The sequence below is a fragment of the Podarcis muralis genome, chromosome 2 (assembly GCF_964188315.1).
Source record: "Podarcis muralis chromosome 2, rPodMur119.hap1.1, whole genome shotgun sequence".
NCBI classification, from domain to species: Eukaryota; Metazoa; Chordata; class Lepidosauria; order Squamata; family Lacertidae; genus Podarcis; species Podarcis muralis.
Genome location: NC_135656.1, coordinates 91,109,745 through 91,131,572, shown reverse-complemented (window position 1 = coordinate 91,131,572; position 21,828 = coordinate 91,109,745). Strand labels below are relative to the sequence as shown.

The window sequence follows — 21,828 nt, the reverse complement described above, 5'->3', positions numbered from 1 at the left end:
TAATGCCATGACTAATCCCCTTGCATGTTGGAATTGCAGGTTCAACTAGCTTAAACTCTAGGTAAAAGGTAAAGGGACCCCTGACCATTAGGTCCAGTAGTGGCCGATTCTGGGGTTGCGGCGCTCATCTCGCTTTATTGGCCGAGGGAGCCGGCGTACAGCTTCCGGGTCATGTGGCCAGCATGACTAAGCCACTTCTGGCGAACCAGAGCAGCGCACGGAAACGCCATTTACCTTCCCGCTGGAGTGGTACCTATTTATCTACTTGCACTTGGACGTGCTTTCGAACTGCTAGGTTGGCAGGAGCAGGGACCAAGCAATGGGAGCTCACCCCGTTGTGGGGATTCGAACTGCCGACCTTCTGATTGGCAAGTCCTAGGTTCTCTGGTTTAACCCACAGCGCCACCCGCGTCCCTCTAGGTACTCTAGGTACCGCCACCTTTATTTGTTTCTAAATCACAGTGAATGGGAAGGAGGATGTTGTCTCCATTTCAAAGTGAAACACAGCTGGGCATGGGAAGGCTTTGAGAATGTCTGAGGTATATTTCCCACCCTCCCTGGAATCCCTTTATGGACAGTTATAGCTGAACTAACCTTCCCAGCAGTAAGTGTTTTCCGGAATGCATTTGCTGTGCCACAAGATGAGCTAAAGTGTGCCTTGGAAAAAGTAAGGTACCACCTTGAGCGTTCTGCCAGCTGCACCAGAGACAGCCCCTGTGTAGCATCACTCTTCTCTTATACCAATAGATAAGAAGTATGCTTGTGCCTGGAATGGAGGCTCCAGCAGGCACAAAATTCTGTGGCTAGATTTTTGATGGGGACAGACTAGTGCTAGCACATAACACTGGGGCTCAAAACTTTGCACTGGCTGCTGCTTATATGCTACTGGGGCAGGCTCAAGGTTCTTGTATGTATTTATTTGCAAGGCCCTTAACAATTGGGGTCCAGGATACTCAATGACTGCCCAGTCCCTTATATTCCCAGCCTGATCCCTGAAATCTTCAGGTGAATGACTGTTAGTGGTCCCGTGTAGCTCAGATTCATGGCTCGTATCCTACCAGGAGCTGCACATTTAGTATTGCGGGCTCAAATTTATGGAACTGACTTCCTCTGTGCAGAACTTCTGTGGCCTGCTGAAGACTCTTTAAATATCCCAGCAAGCATTTTAATTGAAGTGTGGGTTTATAGTTTCAGCTGCCATTTGCTTTTTGTATTGTATCCTTGTAAATCACGCAGGGGTGACTGCAGTTAAGTGGTATATAGATTGTTTAAATAGATAAAAGAAATACATCATGCAAAGAATGACGGCACGCGAGATTTTTTGACTGCTGCCTGTGTTAAAGGTGCAGGGGACTCTCAGAGGCATCACCACTGTCCAGAAAGCATAGTCCTCCTTCAGGGCCTTATCTGCCCTGACAAAAGGCTGGTGGGGTGCCAAATGATGATAATAAATGAATTACTCCACACTGGTAAGAAAGATGTCTGCTCGTTTTTCTTGGACCAAGTTGAGAAAAGGCTTGTGTGTGAGCATAAGATTAAAGAGTTCATCCAGCCACCCCACCAATGCACTACAAGGGATCACAAGATAAATGCTGGTTTTAGGGGGCAGAAAGCTCCAGTTTCTACGAAGGTTGACATGCAGCACCTGAGTACTTGGCAAAATGCTTGGGAGCTGTGGTGGGATGATGAGCTGCTTGTGCGTAAAATGCAAGTCCCTCAGAGTTTGATCAGGTTTTCAAACCTCTGCCTGTGACGGAGCCCCTCCGGCATGGCTGCGTCAATCGCTAGTAGAATCCGAAAGTGGTTGCTTTCGGAAACGTTTCCAACATAAAAGCTCTTTCACGGAAACACGTCTTCTGGACTCTCTGCGTGACAGTTTCCGGCGAGGCGTGGGTGTCCCTATAGGAGGTCCTGAGACCTCTCCACTGTTTTCGCTGGAAACGTCTCTGAGCCACCCCTCCGACTCACTTTCCCTGGAAGTTCCTGCTCGCCCCCTACTGGTTCCCTCTTCAGCTGCTCCGTCTCTTTCAACCTGAGGGAGCCTTTGCACCTCCTGTCCTTCCGATGGCAGTTCCCTGACATCCACCTCCCCTCCAGGGCCCCCTTCACCCCCTCCCGTCTCCTCCCCTCCGGGCTGGGAGGAAGTAAAACCCCTGAAAGAACCTTCCTCATCGTCCGAAGTTTCGAACACTTCCCTCCACCTGCTACTGTCCCTCGTCTCTCGATACTCCTCGTCTTCGGAGTCTATTCCCTCTTCCAACTCCGACTCCGTGAATCCTTCCATTTCCTGTTCCTCGTCGGTGGTGCCGAAGTACTCCCTCCTAAACCTTTCTACCGGCTGTGGTTTCCTAGGGAATCTTTGGTGGAACGTTTCTGTTAAAACCTCGTCATTGACCTCCCCTGCAGTCACCCAGGTGTTTTCTGACTCCGGTTCCCCTTCCCACGCCACCAAATACTCTACCTGATTTCCCTTCCACCTGGAATCGAGGATTTCCGCTACATGGTTGCTGCGTTCCCTCTCTTCCAAGGCTGGTCCCCTGACGTGCTCCCCTTCACGTCCCCCCCTGTATGGTGACAGTAACGACCTGTGGAACACTGGGTGCAATTTCATGTGGTTGGGTAACCGGAGTTTGAAAGCCACCGGGTTGACCTGCTGAATGACCTCAAAGGGTCCCAATCTTCTGGGCCTCAATTTCTTACAACCCCCTTTGAACGGCAACCCTTGGGTTGACAGCCACACTTGATCCCCCACCCTTATGGTTTCACCTTCCCTTCTGTTCTTGTCTGCCTGCTTCTTATATTGTGCCTTGGCCCTTTCTAAGTTGAGCTGGAGCTGATGATGGATCGCTTCCATCTCTTCTACAAAATGTTCAGCCGCTGGAACGCTCCATCTCTCCCCTCCCTCCCCTGGAAATGCCCTGGGGTGACACCCGTAATTAGCCAAAAAGGGGCTCATCCCTGTGGACACATTCTCCGCATTATTGTAGGCAAATTCTGCCAGCGCCAACTTTTCGACCCAATCGTTCTCTCTGTCATTGACATAACACCTCAGATATTGTTGAAGAATGCCATTTGCTCTTTCCGCCTGCCCGTTGGTTTCAGGGTGCCGGGCCGTTGAAAAATTGACTTCCACGTGCAGCAAGCTCATGAGCTTCCTCCAGAACCTGGAAGTAAATTGTTTGCCGCGGTCCGAGATCACCCTCAAGGGAGCCCCGTGCAACCTAAAGATGTGTTCTACAAACAACTTCGCTGTTTCTTCCGCTGTGACTGCATGTGAGCATGCTACAAAGTGGCACATCTTTGTTAACAGGTCTACTACTACCATGATGGCTGTTTTCCCCTTGGACTTCGGCAGATCCGTCATAAAATCTATTGATACCGCTTCCCAAGGCCGTTCTGGTGTGGGTAATGGTTCTAATAACCCTGCCGGCGCCCGTCTTTCCCCTTTGGCTCGCTGACATTGGTCACACCCTCTTACATACTCCCTTACATCTTCCCTCACCTTGGGCCACCAGAATTCCCTGGTAACCAACCACATGGTCTTGTGTTGCCCAAAATGTCCCGCCGTGGGGCTATCGTGCAACTGCTTGAGTACTCTCCCCCTCAATTCACCTTCGGGTATATACAGTGCCCCTTTGTAATACAATGCCCCATTTCTTTCCTCAAAACCTTCGGGGCTCTCGCCCTCCCCCCTGAGTCCTCTGAGCTTATCCTGGGCATATTCATCATTTTCCGTTTCCTCTACCAGTTCTCGTTGCCCCACCAGCGCCGCCCCACACACCCAGCGGTCCTCAGGGATGACATGTCTCTCTTCAATCGCCCCCTCCCCCTCCCAATACTCTGGTTTGCGTGAGAGAGCGTCCGCCCTGACGTTTTCTGGACCTGGCACATAACAAATTTCAAAGTTGAATTTAGAGAATTCCTGTGCCCATCTCACTTGTCGTTGGTTGAGCACTCGAGCTGTTCTCCAATACTCTAAATTCTTGTGGTCGGTGCACACTTGCACCTTGTGTTGCGCCCCAATTAATAAATGTCTCCACCTCCGGAACGCTTCGTGAATGGCAAGTAGTTCCCTGTCATACACCGTGTAGTTCCTCTCGGATTTATTCAGCTTCCGCGAGAAGAAGGCACACGGTCTCCACTCTGACATACTCCTCCCCGGTTGAAGAAGTACCGCCCCTACCGCCCGGTCGGACGCATCGGTTTCCACTCTCATGGGTTTTCGTAAATCCACATGCAGAAGTTGTTCTTCCGAGGCGAAAGCCCTTTTCAGTTCTTCAAATGCTCGCTCCGCCTCCGCCGTCCAAACAAATTTCTTCTTGCTGCTGAGGCAGTCGGTGATGGGCGCCGTCAAGTGGGCAAAGTTCTTGATGAACTTCCGATAAAAGTTCCCAAACCCCAAGAATCTTTGCACATCCTTCTTGGTCTTCGGTGTCTTCCATTCCAGTACCGCTTGGACCTTGCCTGGATCCATGGCCAATCCCTTGTCTGACAAGCGGTACCCCAGGAATTCCACCTCCTTGGTATGAAACTGGCACTTCTCCAGTTTCACCCACAGCTGGTTGGCTTGCAGCCTGCCCAACACTTCTCGAACGTCCCTCACATGCTGCTCCTCATCCTCCGAATACACCAACACGTCGTCTAAAAAGGCCACACAGTTCTTGTAGAGCAAAGGCCCCAGAACGTGGTTAATAAACGCTTGAAAGCACGCGGAGCCTCCTTGTAGACCGAAGGGCATAACGAGGTATTCAAAGGCTCCCAAAGGGGTGAACATGGTGGTCTTCCATTCATCTCCCTTCCTTATGCGTATCAGATTGTACGCCCCCCGCAGGTCCAGCTTTGTAAAAATCTTTCCCTTCCTTACCCTGGTCAAAATGTCATCAATTCGGGGCATAGGGAAAGCCAGGGGTTCCGACACTGCATTCAAGGCCCTGAAGTCACACACAAGTCTCGGCTTATCTGTGTTTTTTTTGTCCACAAAAAACACTGGGCTGCCCCCCACCGCTCGGGACTCTCTGATGAAACCTCGCTTCAGGTTTTTGTCAATGAACTCCCTCAGCTCCTGCATCTCCCTGTCGGACATGGCGTACAGCTTGCCCACTGGGAGTTGGGCCCCAGGGAGTAGGTTGATTTGACAGTCAAAGGGTCTATGCGGCGGCAGTTTGTCTGCTTCCCTTTCGCTGAATACGTTGCTCAGATCTGCGTATTGCGGGGGCACCTTCCCTCTGCCCATTACTTCCATCCCGGCTAGGGTGACTCTGTCTCCGCCCTGAACCTTCCCCTGCTTGCAGTGTTCTAGGCAATGCGCTGACCCAAAGGAGACCACCCTCTGATGCCAGCCCACTAGCGGATCGTGTAGCGCCAGCCAGCTCATCCCCAAGATGATGGGAGCTCCTCCCAAGGTGGCCACATTAAACGCTATCCGTTCGGTGTGCCTTGCCACCCTCATTATCATCGGGACAGTCTGTTGGCTAACTTCTCCTCCCAACAGCTCTCTGCCATCAATCGTGGTCACCTGCAAGGGATTACTTAAAGGGATGGTCTGTATCTGGTGCTCAGCTGCAAACTCCTTACTCATAAAATTACAGGAGCTGCCTGAATCCAAAAGCGCCTTGACCTGTAGGGGGTGTCCATTTGGCAGCTCTAGTGACACTTCTATCACTAAAGCAGGTCTGGGTGGTTCTGGCGTGGGCACTTTCACTGCTCTTTGGCCTGGCTGCTGTGCCCCGACGGTGGCAGCCAGGCGTTGGCTTTTACTTGCTCCTTGTTTTCCTCCTCCCTTTCCCCCACAGCTCCTGCCATCCCTTGCCATTCCTTTCTTTGTGGGCAGACTCTGGCAAAGTGCCCTGGCTGTTGGCAGAGATAACATTTCTTGGCGCTCTTTCCCTCCTTCTTCCGCCCTTCACTGGGATTTGAAACTGCGCGCGCCCGCGCTGTTCCAACTTCCATCGGCTCTGCCGGCGGGAAAGGTGGCTCTGGAATGTCCGGAATGCGCAGTTCCCTCCAACGTTCTCCTTTCCCTTCCCGCCTTTCCAAAGCTCTCGCTTCCTGGCGCGCTCCTATGGCCAGCGCGGATTTGGTCAGCTGGTCCATAGACTCCGCCCTTGGCCCCCGGGAAAGTTCATCTTTAACGGCCGAAGAAAGCCCCTCTTCAAAAAGCATTTGGATGGGTTCCGCTGATAGGTCCCACCCCAATTTATGAATCAGCATAGTAAACTCAGTCCAGTACTCACGGACAGATCGGCTCCCCTGTTTGCAAGCCATTAACTGCCTTCGTACCACCCCCTGCTCAATGTCACTGGAAAACATCAGGTCCATGGCACGAAAAAACTTCCTCGTGTCCTTTAGTATCTCATTATTCACTGCCATCAGGGGTCGAACCCAATCCTTCGCCCCCCCTTCGAGATGGCCAATTACAAAAGCCACTCGCGATTCCTCGTCGGGGAAGTCATCATACTGCAGGTTGAGAGCGTATTGCATCTCAGTTCTAAAGGCATGATAGTTTCTGGGATCTCCCCCGAATTTCTGCACCAATCCTGGCACCTTTCTGGCTATCGAGGTGGTTTTCTCCTTTCCCTTTTCTGCATCCTGAGCCCTCCTCTCCTCAAGCCTCGCCGTTTGCATGGCCAGCTGGATCTCCAACGCCCTGTACCTTTCTTCCAGGCTTGGACCTCCTCCAGCTGCTCCTGCTCCTCCGGTTCCGGCTGGGTCGCTCATGATGCCGCTGCTTGCACAAGCTGGCTTTCAGTGACTTTCGGATTGCTGTGGTGGGATGATGAGCTGCTTGTGCGTAAAATGCAAGTCCCTCAGAGTTTGATCAGGTTTTCAAACCTCTGCCTGTGACGGAGCCCCTCCGGCATGGCTGCGTCAATCGCTAGTAGAATCCGAAAGTGGTTGCTTTCGGAAACGTTTCCAACATAAAAGCTCTTTCACGGAAACACGTCTTCTGGACTCTCTGCGTGACAGTTTCCGGCGAGGCGTGGGTGTCCCTATAGGAGGTCCTGAGACCTCTCCACTGTTTTCGCTGGAAACGTCTCTGAGCCACCCCTCCGACTCACTTTCCCTGGAAGTTCCTGCTCGCCCCCTACTGGTTCCCTCTTCAGCTGCTCCGTCTCTTTCAACCTGAGGGAGCCTTTGCACCTCCTGTCCTTCCGATGGCAGTTCCCTGACAGGAGCACATCTCTGAATGATTGGGTTGATCGTGGAAGCTGCTGGCAGCAAGAGTACTATTTCCTTTATACTGGATGACAGTTCTGTTATTATTCCAGGCATGGCTTCTCTGTTCTGAAAGCTAATCTTCAGGTATTGACAAGCTTGCAAGTTCTAAATAAGGAATTGTCCCTGTGACTATAAAATGTGCATTATCTTGACTCCTGTTTTCTGCTTAGTCGGTGGTGTCTGTGTCTGAGACTCACAGGTACTGACAATTAGTGCCGGAGCACACGCTAAAAATACTTGGTGTGGCAAGGCGTTATGTACGCTGAACTTCTCATCATAGAAAAACTTGTTAACTACAGAAAAAGTTGGACTGAAGGGGAAAAGATTCAATGTGTGGGGAACAAAACCAGTGTTAGTTCTAGTGAGGCTACGCAAAGCAGCTCACCAATTTTTAAAAAGTAATCTTTGTTTTAAAACTTACTCATATAAAACACACAAAAAAGGTTTTTTTTGTTTTTGAAAAGCGTTTTCTTTTCCTTGTGTGTGAATCTGTGGGCTAGATTTTTACCACACCTTGTTTAAAAGATAGATGTGCCGTCGGGGCCCAACAACAGTTTCATGTGCTTCAAGGTTGGGCCAGGATCTGTACCACTAGTTGTCTATCTCTGGCCTAAACCAAGCAACCTGCCGCATGCAAGAGATGAAAAACTCTTGTCAGAATGGGGTCCCTCAGGTTGCAGATACCCTATCTGAAGATGGGTACTTATGTTTTCAGTGAAAGAGACTGTATTAAGATTTCTGTTTGTATGAGGTTAGGACCCAAAGACAGAGAAGTGTATAGCTTGTATGCCTTGGGACTGAGTTTGGCCTAGCGGGAGAAGAGTGAGTATCCTGGTTGGGAGCAGTGGGATGACGCCCTTTGTATATCTCTGAGGGGCAGGCAGCTTAAAATGATTTGAGATTCTAGGACTCTTTGTTTGCTTCACTTTCTGGTAGCTTTAGATTTGGACACATCTGGTTCACTAGTGAATCAAGGGATGAAGGGAAGTAAAATCTATCAGTTTGTGAACATTTGTGCTGAGTTCTAAAATGAGTCCTTTCCTTCCGATTTGCTAAAAGGTGCTGGGGAGGAAAGGCAATCTACCTAGTTAGATCCTGTCCATGGAATCTCTCTGGTGCTGGCATACATTTGAATGAGTAAAATTATTGGCAGGGATATTGGCACAAACTTTCAGCTGGTATATCCCTATAAATCTTGCATTTGGCAGTCAGCTGGCTCATGAAGACACACCTGTTTAAACAAGCATTCTCCTGATCTTAACCTTGTGATCTAATTGCTGTTTTATCTGCTTTCTTACGTTGTTTTAATAGACTTGTTTTATTAGACCTCTTAATCATGGATGTTTTAAATGTTTTGATGAAATTTCATTGTGTGTGGATATGTTTTTGTAATTGGTTTTACACTTGTAAGCCTTCAGTTTATTGCAATTAAGCTGTATTAAGAATTTGTGCTGCTGCATGCTGGGACTGCTAGGCTTCAAGCACCCTGAGGATGTGTTGCAGTTGCATTGAGGGCAGATTAACGTGTCTGCAGCTGCTTCTCAGGACCCCAAGTTATTTACCTAAGCGTGCTTGCATGCATGACTTCAGTGAGCCTACAAGCCAACATGTTGTGCAAGTTACTTTTGCAGGCAGTGTTTTTTTCGGGGGGGGGGGACGACGCAGGGGGTGCATACCCCTAAACATTTTGTGAATCTTAGTAGGAAAATGAGAGTACCGCTAAACATTTTTTTCTTAAGAGAAAAGCACTGTTTGCAGGTAATGTACGGCAAGAGAGATGGCTCTCATCCCTGCCAACAAATAGCTCATGAAAGGCAGAGGACCTTATGAATTGGAGATCATGGGTTATTGTGTAAAAATAGGATTGCTGTTGCATCAGTGCAGGTTTAATGTTATAAAATTGGTGTTTAAGTGGAATGTTTTTATATGCTGGATTAGAATTGCTAGCGCACAATAACTTGAGCTGAAAAGCCAGCCATTTATAGCAGATAAAGCAGTGTTGCATTTTCATTTTTTTAAATCCCAGATTGCACTGTGTAAGCTGAATCTGCTCATATTGGATTGCAAAAAACGGGCTCTGTTTGGGCCTCCTGAATTGCAATAACAGTTCTCTTCTGTTCACTGCAGGGCAGATCCCTGTTATTTGGAACTGAGAGGGACACACACAAAATTACAGAAGTGTTCTCTTTTTCCTGAAAGCCATCTGTGCAATATGACTGCTTCCTTTGACTGGGTGAAGTATCAGTCAAGGCATGGACAAATGTATCTTATGAAAGTTAGGGGTCTCTCTCCCTTAATGTGGAATATATTGCAAGGGAAGGCACCTAACATTTGGGATCCTGTATTAGCATTTGCATGCATTCAGATCATATTCCTCAATGTACACTAATCTATCCAATCGAGTGCTATGTGGACTTGAGCCCAAAGTCTTTAACTCTTTCAATGCTCAGCTAGGCCTCTCCCAGTAAGTTGTACTGTGAAACATGGGTCAGAGGCGTCATAAGGGATCCTCCAATTGTGCCTGGCCTTGGTAGCCAACTATGGCTAGTAACTAATGCGGCTGGGGTTTCTTTTTTCATGCTTCCCAGAGGCAAAATAAGCATGTTCCTCTTCTGGCTTCTTGAAAACCTGTTACTCTTTGCAAAGAGCTGAGCTGTATTGCAAAATGCTGTTACACAATATCCTTGCGTGATCAATGAAGGGTGCTCTATCAACATTACAAATCTCATTTCAGATCGGGAGAACTCAGCCCTGTATTCAGTACTGGCTGGCTCAAAGGAGACTGGTTTGCAAAAAACTGGGTTGAAGAAGGGCTTGCTTCTCCACTAGCAAGTGCCACACTCTACCTCTCACAACTGTGGCTTGGGAAACCTTCTTTGTGTCAGATGGCTGAGCAAGTTGGCTATTAATGGAGTCTGAAAGCTGGGTTTCTGGAAACAAATTCCTTCCTTTAGTATAATGCCAAACTTGCTATCTGCCGTAATTCTGTCCACAGTTGCTCCTAGTTAGTTAAAAAGGTAAAGGTACCCCTGCCCGTGCGGGCCAGTCTTGACAGACTCTAGGGTTGTGCGCCCATCTCACTTAAGAGGCCGAGGGCCAGCGCTGTCCGGAGACACTTCTGGGTCACGTGGCCAGCGTGACAAAGCTGCATCTGGCGAGCCAGCGCAGCACACGGAAACGCCATTTACCTTCCCGCCAGTAAGCTGTCCCTATTTATCTACTTGCACCCGGGGGTGCTTTCGAACTGCTAGGTTGGCAGGCGCTGGGACCGAGCAACGGGAGTGCACCCCGCCACGGGGATTCGAACCACCGACCTTTCGATTGGCAAGCCCTAGGTGCTGAGGCTTTTACCCACAGCGCCACCCGCGTCCCCCCTAGTTAGTTAGGGCCCTCCAAATGTTACTCATCCTCTGCACAGGGCTTCCTAGCCTGGTAGACAACTCCCATCATCTCTCCCCATTGGCCATACTGAAGAGAAGTGATGGAACCTATCTGTCACTTTCCAGGACTCAAGAAGTAGTGTGATAAATAGGTAACTGAGCTGAATTCCCATTATGGTATTGGTCCATAATTTGGTGGTGGTTTTATCAATCCTCCCTTAGCCCATCCCTTAGTTGTGCTGAATTTCATCCAGTCACCTGCTAGCTTGCCCCGCTTAATTCGTTCTGGTTAGTTAGGAAGAAGTCAAGAAAAATTGCTGTGTGACAGATTGTGCAGTCGCTTCACACTTGAAGGGGCAGCTACTGCTTTTTAAATGGGCTTAAACTGTCGGGAGAAAAGTTTTGTATGTACTTCATAGAGCGCTGAATGGAGTCATGCCTCACCTACCTGCTAGAGATTGTGCCTTCATTATCAGTGCTGCCCACAAACAGACTTTGAAGCATTTTAGCACTAACTCCTCCCTCCTATAACTAAGGTCTTATTTAAGGGCCGTCCCCTGAGGAAATAACTATGGGGAGATATTACGTAGAACTTCTAGTCAACTTCTCAGGGCTTCACTTGGTTCAGGAGAGTTAACACTTGTGTATCAATAAGTGTAAAAAAAAAAAGGAGAGAGGCTGTAAGTCTCTTTTAAAATGTGGTTGTTTTTTGTGGAGTGTTATTGGGTTGTTTTTATTTTGATTATATACATTGTGGTTTTATAGTTTGATTTTGTTCTGTGAACCACCCTGACACTTCCGGGTATAGGGTGGTATATAAAATCAATCAATAAAATAATAATAATAAGTCTATCCTTATATCCCTTAAGTACAATGCCCTGTCTTCAACAGGTGAAAGAAATAAAATAAAGAAGAAATCAGGTGGGTCCATTTCAGAGCTGCGACAGAGAATGCCTTTCTCCTTATTCCCATTGACAAGACCTCAGAAAACTCAGGGTCACCCAATGAAATTAGCTGTAGGTTTAGGACTGGTAATTTATTCAAACAGGACCCTATTAACCTAGGGTGCTCGCTCCCACAAGATGGTAGCTTACTAGCTCAGATAGCTTTGCGATAGGAAAAGGCCAGTTAATAACCATCAGCCATGCTAGTTGTATGTAATGTTGACATTCAGATGCAGTGTATCCCTTAGTACCAGATGCTTGGAGGGTGAGGAAGCAGAGATGGCCGCCATGGAGGCATTTAGTTGGCCAATGTCAGCAGAATGCTGGTCTTGAGGATCTGCCAAGAAAAACCTGCTGTTAATTCTTTTAAAAATTACTACTTCCCCTGACCCAGTCAGAATGGTAATAATTGCATCTGGACAGAAGGCAAGCAATGAATAGGTTTATATATTTTATGTTTTAAGTATCAAATTCTGTAGCACTGGTTGGGAGCCTGGTGCCCTGAAGATCAGACCCAACCATCATGGCTAGTGATCAGGAATGATGGGAATTGTAATCCAGTGACATATGCAGGGCACTGGGTTCTCCACCCCTGTCCCACAGAGACAAAAGCCCTGGTTAGGCATTCATTTAAAGCCACGTGGTGTGAAAGTGAGGAAGGGGCAAGGAAATGCATACCAGCCCTTTCCCAATGCATTATGTTGAGTCATGAGACCCCTTTTTGTCTAGAATGTGTTGCTGGATGGCTGGAACTAGAAGATTGTTGTTTATCTTTTAAAACCAAATATACATATTGGTTCATATTAGCATTTCAAATTGTAAATACAGTAACTGTGAAAGCTAATTCTAAGCGTGATTTGTGGTGCTTTCAGGGAAGATATCTCTCTCAAAGGCTTTTAATAGTAACTGTATGTATCTGCAAGCAAAACAAACAAAACAACAACCCACCTCTAACTGATCATGTTGAGGACCAAGTTGTCGGTACGCGTGCATTTCAAGGGTATTGTGGAAGATATATTAAGAAATGGTGTGGATTGACAAACTTTAACTGTAGATTAAGGACTGTTACGTGCCTTAACGTTTAACAGTCACTGATGTTGTAATGTGGCTCAAACAAGAATGTGATGTGGTACACAGAATTTCCCAAAAGCTGTAGCCCCTTGCACTGTCTATATGTGAAGAGAAATGCATAAATCTCTGCTGTAAGCTGTGAAGCAGTGAACAAGGTTAAAAGCTGTCTCCCTTTGAAGATGCCTTTTATAGAACCATACCTATGACTTAATGTAAAGATTAGCAAGAACCTCATTTTATCTTTTCCTGAGTGAAGGGATTATGTGAGTCTGCATTCAGAACTGTCAAGCAGAATGGAAACTTTTTTTAAAAAAGCTATACCTAGGTATGGTGAATAGTAGAATTACTTCACCATTTTAAGTCATGGCGTGGAAAGCATCTGGTGCAATACTTCATTATTATTATTATTTTACTTTATTATTAAACATTTGTAAGAAATTCTCTTAAGTAGATTACAGAAAACAAAACAAAAAAACCATGTGGAATTTACTCTGTCCTGTATCACAACTTTCTCATTGTGGCATTTTATATGCACGGTGCATTTCATCCAAGTATGGGCAAAGAGTATGTACATTGCAGGCTTATAAACTGTCCATCGTTTTAATGCAACTCTGGAATTCAGCCAAGAATTTGACAATTCAAATCTAGGTTGGACAGGCAGAGCTTAGTGGAATCAGACACTTGGCTACTTTTCTTGGGCTCTGTGCCTTTAGAGTTGGCTTCAAGAGCTCATTTGGAATTTGTCTTCTGTGACCTAAAATAACCTGTTAGATCCTTTGGTTATTGCTAATACAGTAAAGATTAAATGGACTATAATTCATTGAAGTTGTCCCATTGGTGCACGGACTTCCACCTCTGCTGTGGAACTTCCTCTCCCTGTCACTCCCACATTTCCCCACAAATCTGTCCTGTTGTTTCCTCAGGCCCCCTAGATCAGATGAGGGGCAAGTAGAGGGAGTTCTGTTGTTCGGGCAGAAGTCCTTGCTCTAATTCATGGGTAGGCAAACTAAGGCCCAAGGGCCGAATCCGGCCCAATCGCCTTCTAAATCCGGCCTGCAGACGGTCTGGGAATTAGCGTGTTTTTACATGAGTAGAATGTGTGCTTTTATTGAAAATGCATCTCTGGGTTATTTGTGGGGCATAGGAATTCGTTCATTTTTTTCTTCAAAATATAGTCTGCCCCCCCCCCCCACAAGGTCTGAGGGACAGTGGACTGGCCCCCTGCTGGAAAAGTTTGCAGACCCCTGCTCTAACTGGATGCTTTCGCTGAATACAACCCACTAGGAATGGACATCAGGAGCTTAGCAAACATAATCGGAAATAAACCCATTTTTGAGTTAACTCCCCCCCCCCCCCTGTTAAATTTATTTAGGGTCAAGTGCAAGTTGCTGAAACGTTGGAGAATGTCATTTTAACTGACTCGTGTTTTGCGTTACATTCTGCCTCAGGGCGAAGTGGAAAGCTAGCATTATGTGGGCCGAAACTAGAGCTTCGTAATTATTTTTTTATCCTAATGGGAATTGTTCCCCTCTCTAAAACTAGATCTCTTGGCCCGCCCATGGCACTCTTCATATAAAGCATGCGCTTGTTCAGGTGATTGCTGCACATCCGTTTCATACAGCCATCCCGATACTTTATTGCGGAGACGGGATATTTGCCCAAGCAGCTGTAAGAGACGAAAGGCTAGTTTTGCTTGCATTAAGATCACCTCCAGCCTCTGCGAAGAGAGGACAGCAGCAGCTGCTGCTGCAGGGAAGAGCAGCAGGCAAACTTCCTGCAGGGATCCAAAACAGCAAGGAACTGTTCCCAGTTTTTTATTCCAGGAACCTGAAGTCTGAAGAAGGGCCACAGCTGCATCCGAAATGAGGTGCTTTGGGGGAAGGTAGAAGGCATTAGAAGAGGGGTGGGTGGGGTAACACATACTGAAAAACAAAGTAGGTTGGACTAAGAACATAGGTTGATATATATGGAAAGTGTGCTTTTTAAACTGTACAGTGGGTAGAATAAAACATAAGTCTGAGTAGACCCTCTGAAATAATGAACTTAACTTACCCACAGTATGACTTAGTTTTACACCACTCAGTAGTAATTTTGGCATAAATCACTTTGCATCTCAAAAATGTGTGTAATGGTGGATTGGATTCAGATTTAAACGCAGAGAGAGAGAGAGAGAGGGTGAGAGAGAGAGCGCAGACATGTTAAAAGGCTTGTATTTGGCTACAAATTGAAAAGATCAGTGTACTCATTCTTGCTTTGTGTATGATATATATATATATGTGTGTGTGTGTGTGTGTGTGTGTAGATAGATAGATTAGATAAAATATATGAATATGGAGATGAATTGCACCAACTGCCTTCTTCCTGCTTATATTTTATTTTTGGTGTGTCCTTATCTACCTTCCTCTTTAATATTATTAAACACTTTTGGCAGTCATGCTTCCTCACCAACTTGTGGCTTTTAAAAGACTACACTGTCATTTTCTTAGCCACCAGGTATAATTTTGAATAAGCATTTTGCTTTTAATGAAATGGAAGAGATTGAAAGTTGCATCAGTCCCAGAGTATAAAAAGATGTTGAGTCTGACAGTGATGTGCGTGTCAGTCAGGCTGCAGGTTGGATGCATGCATAAAATAAAAAGCCCTTCACAAAGAAAAACTATATGTGAGGTGTAGAGAGTCAAATTGAAAAATCTAGGTTGGTACCCTTCTTGTGGATATCTAGTGTCCTGTGTTCTTGGCTCCTGCTGAAAACCTTTGCGTTTAGATAAGCCTGCCCAGATGTTTAGAATGTTGAGGTAATTTTAATCTGTTTTAGTATTTAAACATTTGTATGTTTTAAAACAGTGTTGTATTTTTTTCTTGATTTTACTGTTTTATCTTTTGTAAACCGCTTTAAGGTTTTTGGTTTTTTTTACAATCCCAATCCAGTGGTGTATACATTTTATGGGGCGGGGGAAGTTCTGACAATGTTTTTCATTGTGTGAGCATCTACCGTACCTGCAGTCCAAAGTAGTCCAGCCCCAGATCACTGCTTCACCACCTCAATGAATAAGATCACATCCACACCATACATGTGAAATCACATTACTTCCTTGACCCTATTTTTGGGGGGAACTGTAGTTTACCCCTCACGGTGCTATAACCTCCCTCACACCCTGTGTAGTGCAGGGGTTCTTAAACTGCAGTCCATGGACCACTCGTGGTCAGCAAGTGGTCTGTGGCAGTTGGTCTACGGAAGGTCTGTAAAAACACAATTAAAGACCATCCAGCACAACTGCTACAAAAGGCAAAAAAAATCGTTAAATGGTTGGCCAAGACACTTGGCAGTTTTCAGGTGGTCCGTGGGGGGGGGAATCTTGGGGACCACCGATGTAGAACATATGCTAAAGAAGCATAATTCAGGTCACGTAACTGAAGATTTAGTAGGTTAATGACCAATTATAATTTGCAGCCCTATTGGCTAGAGTCAAGCAAGTGTCTGCTGGGGATGGCTGAAGTTAGAATACTGTATAAGACAAGGAGTGCCGGCAATGGCTCTAGGGCAATTGCCAAATGTGTGTATTGTTAAGGAATGCCCTGATAACAGTGGCTCAGAAACTGATAATGGTGATAGGGAGGAATATTTACTGGTATGTCAAGTGCTTAATTACTACAGTTTGTTTGTTGTGAAGCATTTCCCTCACTGAGTACTTCTGTGAGCTCTTTGATTAATCCTTCATTCTTGTAGTGATGCTTTTGATTCATTCTGAGCTCTGTTTTGACCCTGTCTAAAACTGCCACCATTGTTTGTAGTAGGCTTAATGTATGGGAACCCTTCCATTCCCTCCCTTCCTGTTATACTTGAAGAAGGGCATGATAGCCCAATTCTAAAGATGGGGTCATAATTGCTGCATGCATATGACCCTTGATGTTGTCCCCTGCTAAAACAGTATTTAGTAGGAGAGCTTGAGGGAAAAGTAACCTGGTGAGTTACTCTAGTCTGAGTCGGCATTGTGACTTGAATATATAGATATAGATACAGTGGTACCTCGGTTTTCGAACGTCTCCGTTGATGAACATTTCGGTTTTCGAACACCATAAACCGGGAAGTGAATGCTTCAGTTTTCGAACACACCTCGGAAGTTGAACATGCCACGCAGCTTCTGCTGAGTGCAAGATGCTGAGGCCTAGCTGTTGGCTATTGGGTTTTCGGTTTTCGAACGTTTCAGAACTCGAACAGTCTTCCGGAATGGATTATGTTCGAAAACCAAGGTACCACTGTATAGTTATGGAGTGGCATAATGATATCTGCTAGATTTTGGATCCAGCTCCATGCTACTGACATTGTCCTCCAGTCTAAACTAGTATTGAGTTCTGTACTACTGACAGCATTCCTGTTTTTCTGACTAAGGAGCTGAATTCCGTGGTGGCTATATCTAGCTTTGTTTCAGCCCTTGAAAACTGATTGCAAATTGCCTTGAATATGCATACAAGTTATTTCTACTCTATTCCAAAGTAGTTCTCTTTGTTTTCTAAAGGAATCTCATTGTTATTTAGAAATCGTGAATATAGGTTCCCTGCCTGATAGAAGGACACTACCTATTGATCTACAATTGGAGATCATTTCCAAATCATAAGAGGGCCATCCTAACAGAGCCAGTGTGGTGCTGCAGAGAGTGTGTTGGACTAAGACCTGGGAGACCAGGGTTCAAATCAGCCATGACGCTTGCTAGGTGACCTTGTGACAGTCACTGTCTTTCAGCCTAGCCTGCTTCACAGTGCGATTATGAGAATGCAATGGGAAAGTGAAGAATTATGTATACCACCTCAAATTCCTGGGAGGAAAGCTAGGACAAAAATAACGATAGCTACAGACATATCCCTGAAAAACAGATGGTGGGACAGCCAGCTATCGTTCCCTGCTTGCGATCTCCAAACAGCATCTCTCTGGCTGTTGTCTGAGGAGGAATTTGGGGCTTGACAGACTTGGCTGAATCTAGAAGGCAGTTCTTAGGAATAATAACCTTGAATTGACATTTCAAGAGTAAAGGATCCTCTGAACCTAAGGGGTACCGTATTTTTCGCCCCATAGGATGCACTTTCCCCCCTCCAAAAATGAAGGTGGAATGTGTGTGCGTCCTATGGGGTGAATGCAGGCTTTTGCTGAAGCCTGGAGAGCGAGAGGGGTCGGTGCGCACCGACCCCTCTCGCTCTCCAGGCTTTGCGCAGCTCTCCGCAAGGCACGGGAGCCTAGCGCTGGGCTCCCGCAGCTTGCGGAGAGTTGCCTGCATGTTGAAGGCTGGGCGCGCTGAGCTCAGCGCGCCCAGACTTCGCGCGGCTCTCCGCAAGGCGTGGGAGCCCGGTGCTGGGCTCCCACAGCTTGGGGAGAGTTGCCTGTTCTGGGGTCGGGGGAAGCTCAGGCTTCCCCCGACCCAGCCCTGCGCCCAGGGGGAAAATAATTCCCCCCTTTATTTCCCCCCCAAAAAACTAGGTGCACCTTATGGGACGGTGCGTCCTATAGGGCGAAAAATACGGTACTTATTATGTATTTGGATTGCTTTTAAAGATTTGGTGCTGTAATATTGATGTAATATTTTGAAAACGGTTATTGGTGACAATTATGACCAAGTGTATTATGGAGTCGTCCTGTTTAGTGTTCAAGTCAGCCACATCCTCCTCCCAGGATACCTTATTCTATTACCCCCTTCTGGTTTTCCTTTCCAACAGTTGGCTGGCATTCCTTGCATGCTCCAGCCTCATTGTGCTGTTTCTGGGCTTTCCCCTTATGATTCTCTCCCCCCCCCCCCCCAAGATTTGTTGTATGTCTGCAAATGTCAAGGTTCCCCAAGGCTGCTGATACCTCCTGTTGTAGGTGGGTGGTGCCATTTTTTTACATAAACAATACTCCTTTCCCCTGAAAGTTGGAAGTGAAGAGGATGGTGCAATTGCTGGAACAACTAAAAGCAACAGGATTCTGTATGCTAGAATGCTTGCTAAGGATGCAGGAGGGTTTAGTGCTGGTGTTTGATTGTTGGGATTTAGGTTAATAACATAACTTCTGTTACACGTACGCATGCACGCACACACACTTTGGTTGGACATTCAAACAGGTAGGAACAATCTGGGACAGTAATTGTAAGTGGATTAACTTTCTCTAGGCTAAAAGTGCTTTCTGATGTGTTTTATTCCACAGCAATGCCTATAAAATCACTAAAGCCTATTTGCAGGGAATGAGTGAGAACACCTGGTATAAAATGTTGTTAAGAACATTCTTCTGAGCTCAGAATGACTTCAATTGCTTCTTTCAAAGGATGTTTAGGCCATTTGACTGTCATTGCGCATGGCAGCTTGAAAGAATTTATAGAGCCTGCACTCCCACTAAATTGGTTGCAGGCAAGACGAACTAACACACCAAAATTTCTCTAATCAGGCTGCATGAGAGAACCTAAAATCTGGTTTCAAAAAGCTGACCATTCAGTGGATATTGGATGCCTCTGCTATTTAAAACTTTCTTTTACCATTCTGGCCCAAATATAAGCCACACCTTTAAAATTTAAGGGGGGGGGGAGAAAAAAAAGCAGAAAAAACCTGAATATAAGCCACTCCCTTAAAATTCTGCAGGCACTCACACCTGTTCCGTTTTACTGTATGTCTGTCTCAGCAATGATATCGTAAAAGCCAATTTTTGTAAAAAGGTAAAGGTAAAGGACCCCTGACAGTTAAGTCCAGTTGCAGACGACTCTGGGGTTGCGGCGCTCATCTCACTTTACAGGCCAAGGGAGCTGGCATTTGTCCGCAGACAGTTTTTCCGGGTCCTGTGGCCAGCATGACTAAGCCGCTTCTGGAAAACCAGAGCAGCGCATGGAAATGCCGTTTACCTTCTCGCCGCAGTGGTACCTATTTATCTCCTTGCACTGGTGTCCTTTCGAACTGCTATGTTCACAGAAGCTGGCACAGAGGAATGGGAGCTCAGCACCATCATGGGGATTCAAACCGCCGACCTTCTGATTGGCAAGCCCAAGAGGCTCAGTGGTTTAGACCACAGCACCACCCGTGAATTTAAGCTGCACTTTAACTTTTCACAGTCGGAATTTGGGGGGAAAAGAGTGAGGCTTATATTCAGGCCAATACGGTACTATTAGAATTTGTAAAATTATGTCCTTAGCCAGTCAAAGTAGTCAGCACTGATGGTTTACAGCAGTCTTCCCTAAGCTGGTGTTCTCCAAATTTTGGAATACACTTCTCATAATCCCCAACCATTGGCCTTTGTTGGCTGGGGTTGTTCAGAGTTGTGGACTCCCCTCCCTTTCTCAGCATGGCTTCTGAGAGATCACAGGTTAGATTCAAATTGCTTGTAAACTCTTTCAAGTTTGTTACACTAAAAAGGCCCTCAGGAGAAACCCAAACTAGTCCAAATGAGAGAAACCCAAACTAGCCCAAATGAGCTTAAACAGCTTGAAATCTCTCTCTTTCAGGTGTGTTTGTGTGCGCTGCCAGTGCTGTCCTTGGCTGATCTCGCAGTTGGCTTTAATATGCTTGATCTGTACCTTTCACTGTAAACAAGTTAATGTTCAATGAAATGGGAACAGTTCTCCCCCTTATGATGTCAGGGCTGTGTTTTGCAATAACTGCCACATTTCTTGCTCTTGAAGCCATTTCTCCACCAAAAGAGAAATAATCTCAGTGCTTGCATGTCTACTTGAGCTGTGTCATTAGGGGTGGGTGTTGGGAACTGGTGGTGGAGCACTTGGTCACACTTAAGAGCTACAACATGCTGGCTTGTTCCTGAAATTTTTAATTAGTCACAGGTCTCTGCAGGGTCAGCGGGTGAAAAATGAATAAGCAAAGCCAAGTGACTGTTAATGAAACACAGCACACAGAGTGGTTTAGTTCAGAAACAATTGTCATTCTTTTGCTTCAGTTTTTATACTCCCAAGTGTCTGTATACTTGATGATTTCCTCTGTAGGAGTAAGGTATAAACCTTTTTTTAAAGAACAAAAAAACCCGGCTGGTATTTGCAGAACAGAGGCTGTGTTTACATTGCAATAAAAATATTGGATACTACTGTATTAACTTCCAAACAACTCTAATGCTGTGTTTAATAATTTATCTATCTCCATTGGTTTTTTGTTTGTCCTTGTGTGCACTTCTTGCTGAGAGAGGAATCGGGGCAAACTTTTACAAGTGTTCCCCATATCATGGGGGCTCCTTCCTAGTTGCACAATCCCATGCTGTGCAATTGCATGTATGAATAGTGCAACCACATGAATGGAGATGACTGAATGGGTTATTTCCAGACAAGTACCCCATTGTGAGGCTGCTGATTGGCTGAGAAAGCCCTGCATGATTGGACCTGCCAATGTGGGCATACTGTTCATACATTGACCCCTGCACTATGACCTTTATGCTTGCTATACAATTACGCCTAGCAGTCTCATCATTAATAAATAATATACTTCACAACCTGTTGAATTGTCTGTGGACAACTAGATTTAGGTTTGTTTTTCTTCATTGAGGCACTGACTTTATCACTTGCTGGTGAGCTGTTTTCACCTACTCTTGAGAAAGCAATGAACTGGAGGGCCTGTCAGTTCAGCTGCTGCGTTGCATGAAATCAGAGATGTGGTGCTGGCCCATATTTCGAAACTGATGTCCAGTCAACCCAGCATTCTTCTCATATTGCATGGGTTTTTAAGCGTCAGTGATAAGCTGATGATTCCCTTGCATTAGTATTTATCGTAGGAGAAGATGATGCCCAGCAACATTTCTAGAAGACTATGGTAAAGCTCATATTGAGCTATTATATCAAGTCAAACCATTGGTTTATCTGGGCTAGTTATTTGTAGGATGTCCATCAGAGGCCTTTCCCATCACTGCTACCTGATTATTTTAACTGGAGATGGCAGGGATTGAATCAGGGACCTTCTATTCCACCACTTAAGCTTTGCCTCTTCCCACAAAGGAGAGGACAAAAAGCCACAAATGTCATTCGACTCAGCTCCTTCTGGATAATCCCTAGCAACAGTAGGTTTTAGGTACCTGAACCGCAGGCTATAATTCAAACCTGGGCATTGCATATATTATGAATAAGATTAAATGTCTAGTTTTGATCATGAGTTACTGAGTTTGTTGCAAGCGGTACAGTGATGGTTTAATCTGTAGAAGTGGCACTCAGCTGAATTTTATGCAGAGTAGATAAACTGTAATGGACCTAACTTAGTCACATTCATTAATT

General features: G+C 45.9%; 1 protein-coding gene across 8 annotated transcripts in view; it reads left to right on the top strand.

Annotated features, from left to right (window-relative positions):
• The window catches only part of ITPR1 (inositol 1,4,5-trisphosphate receptor type 1), a 214,982-nt gene that overhangs the window by 7,128 nt on the left and 186,026 nt on the right, over positions 1-21,828 (top strand). The window lies entirely within an intron of this gene.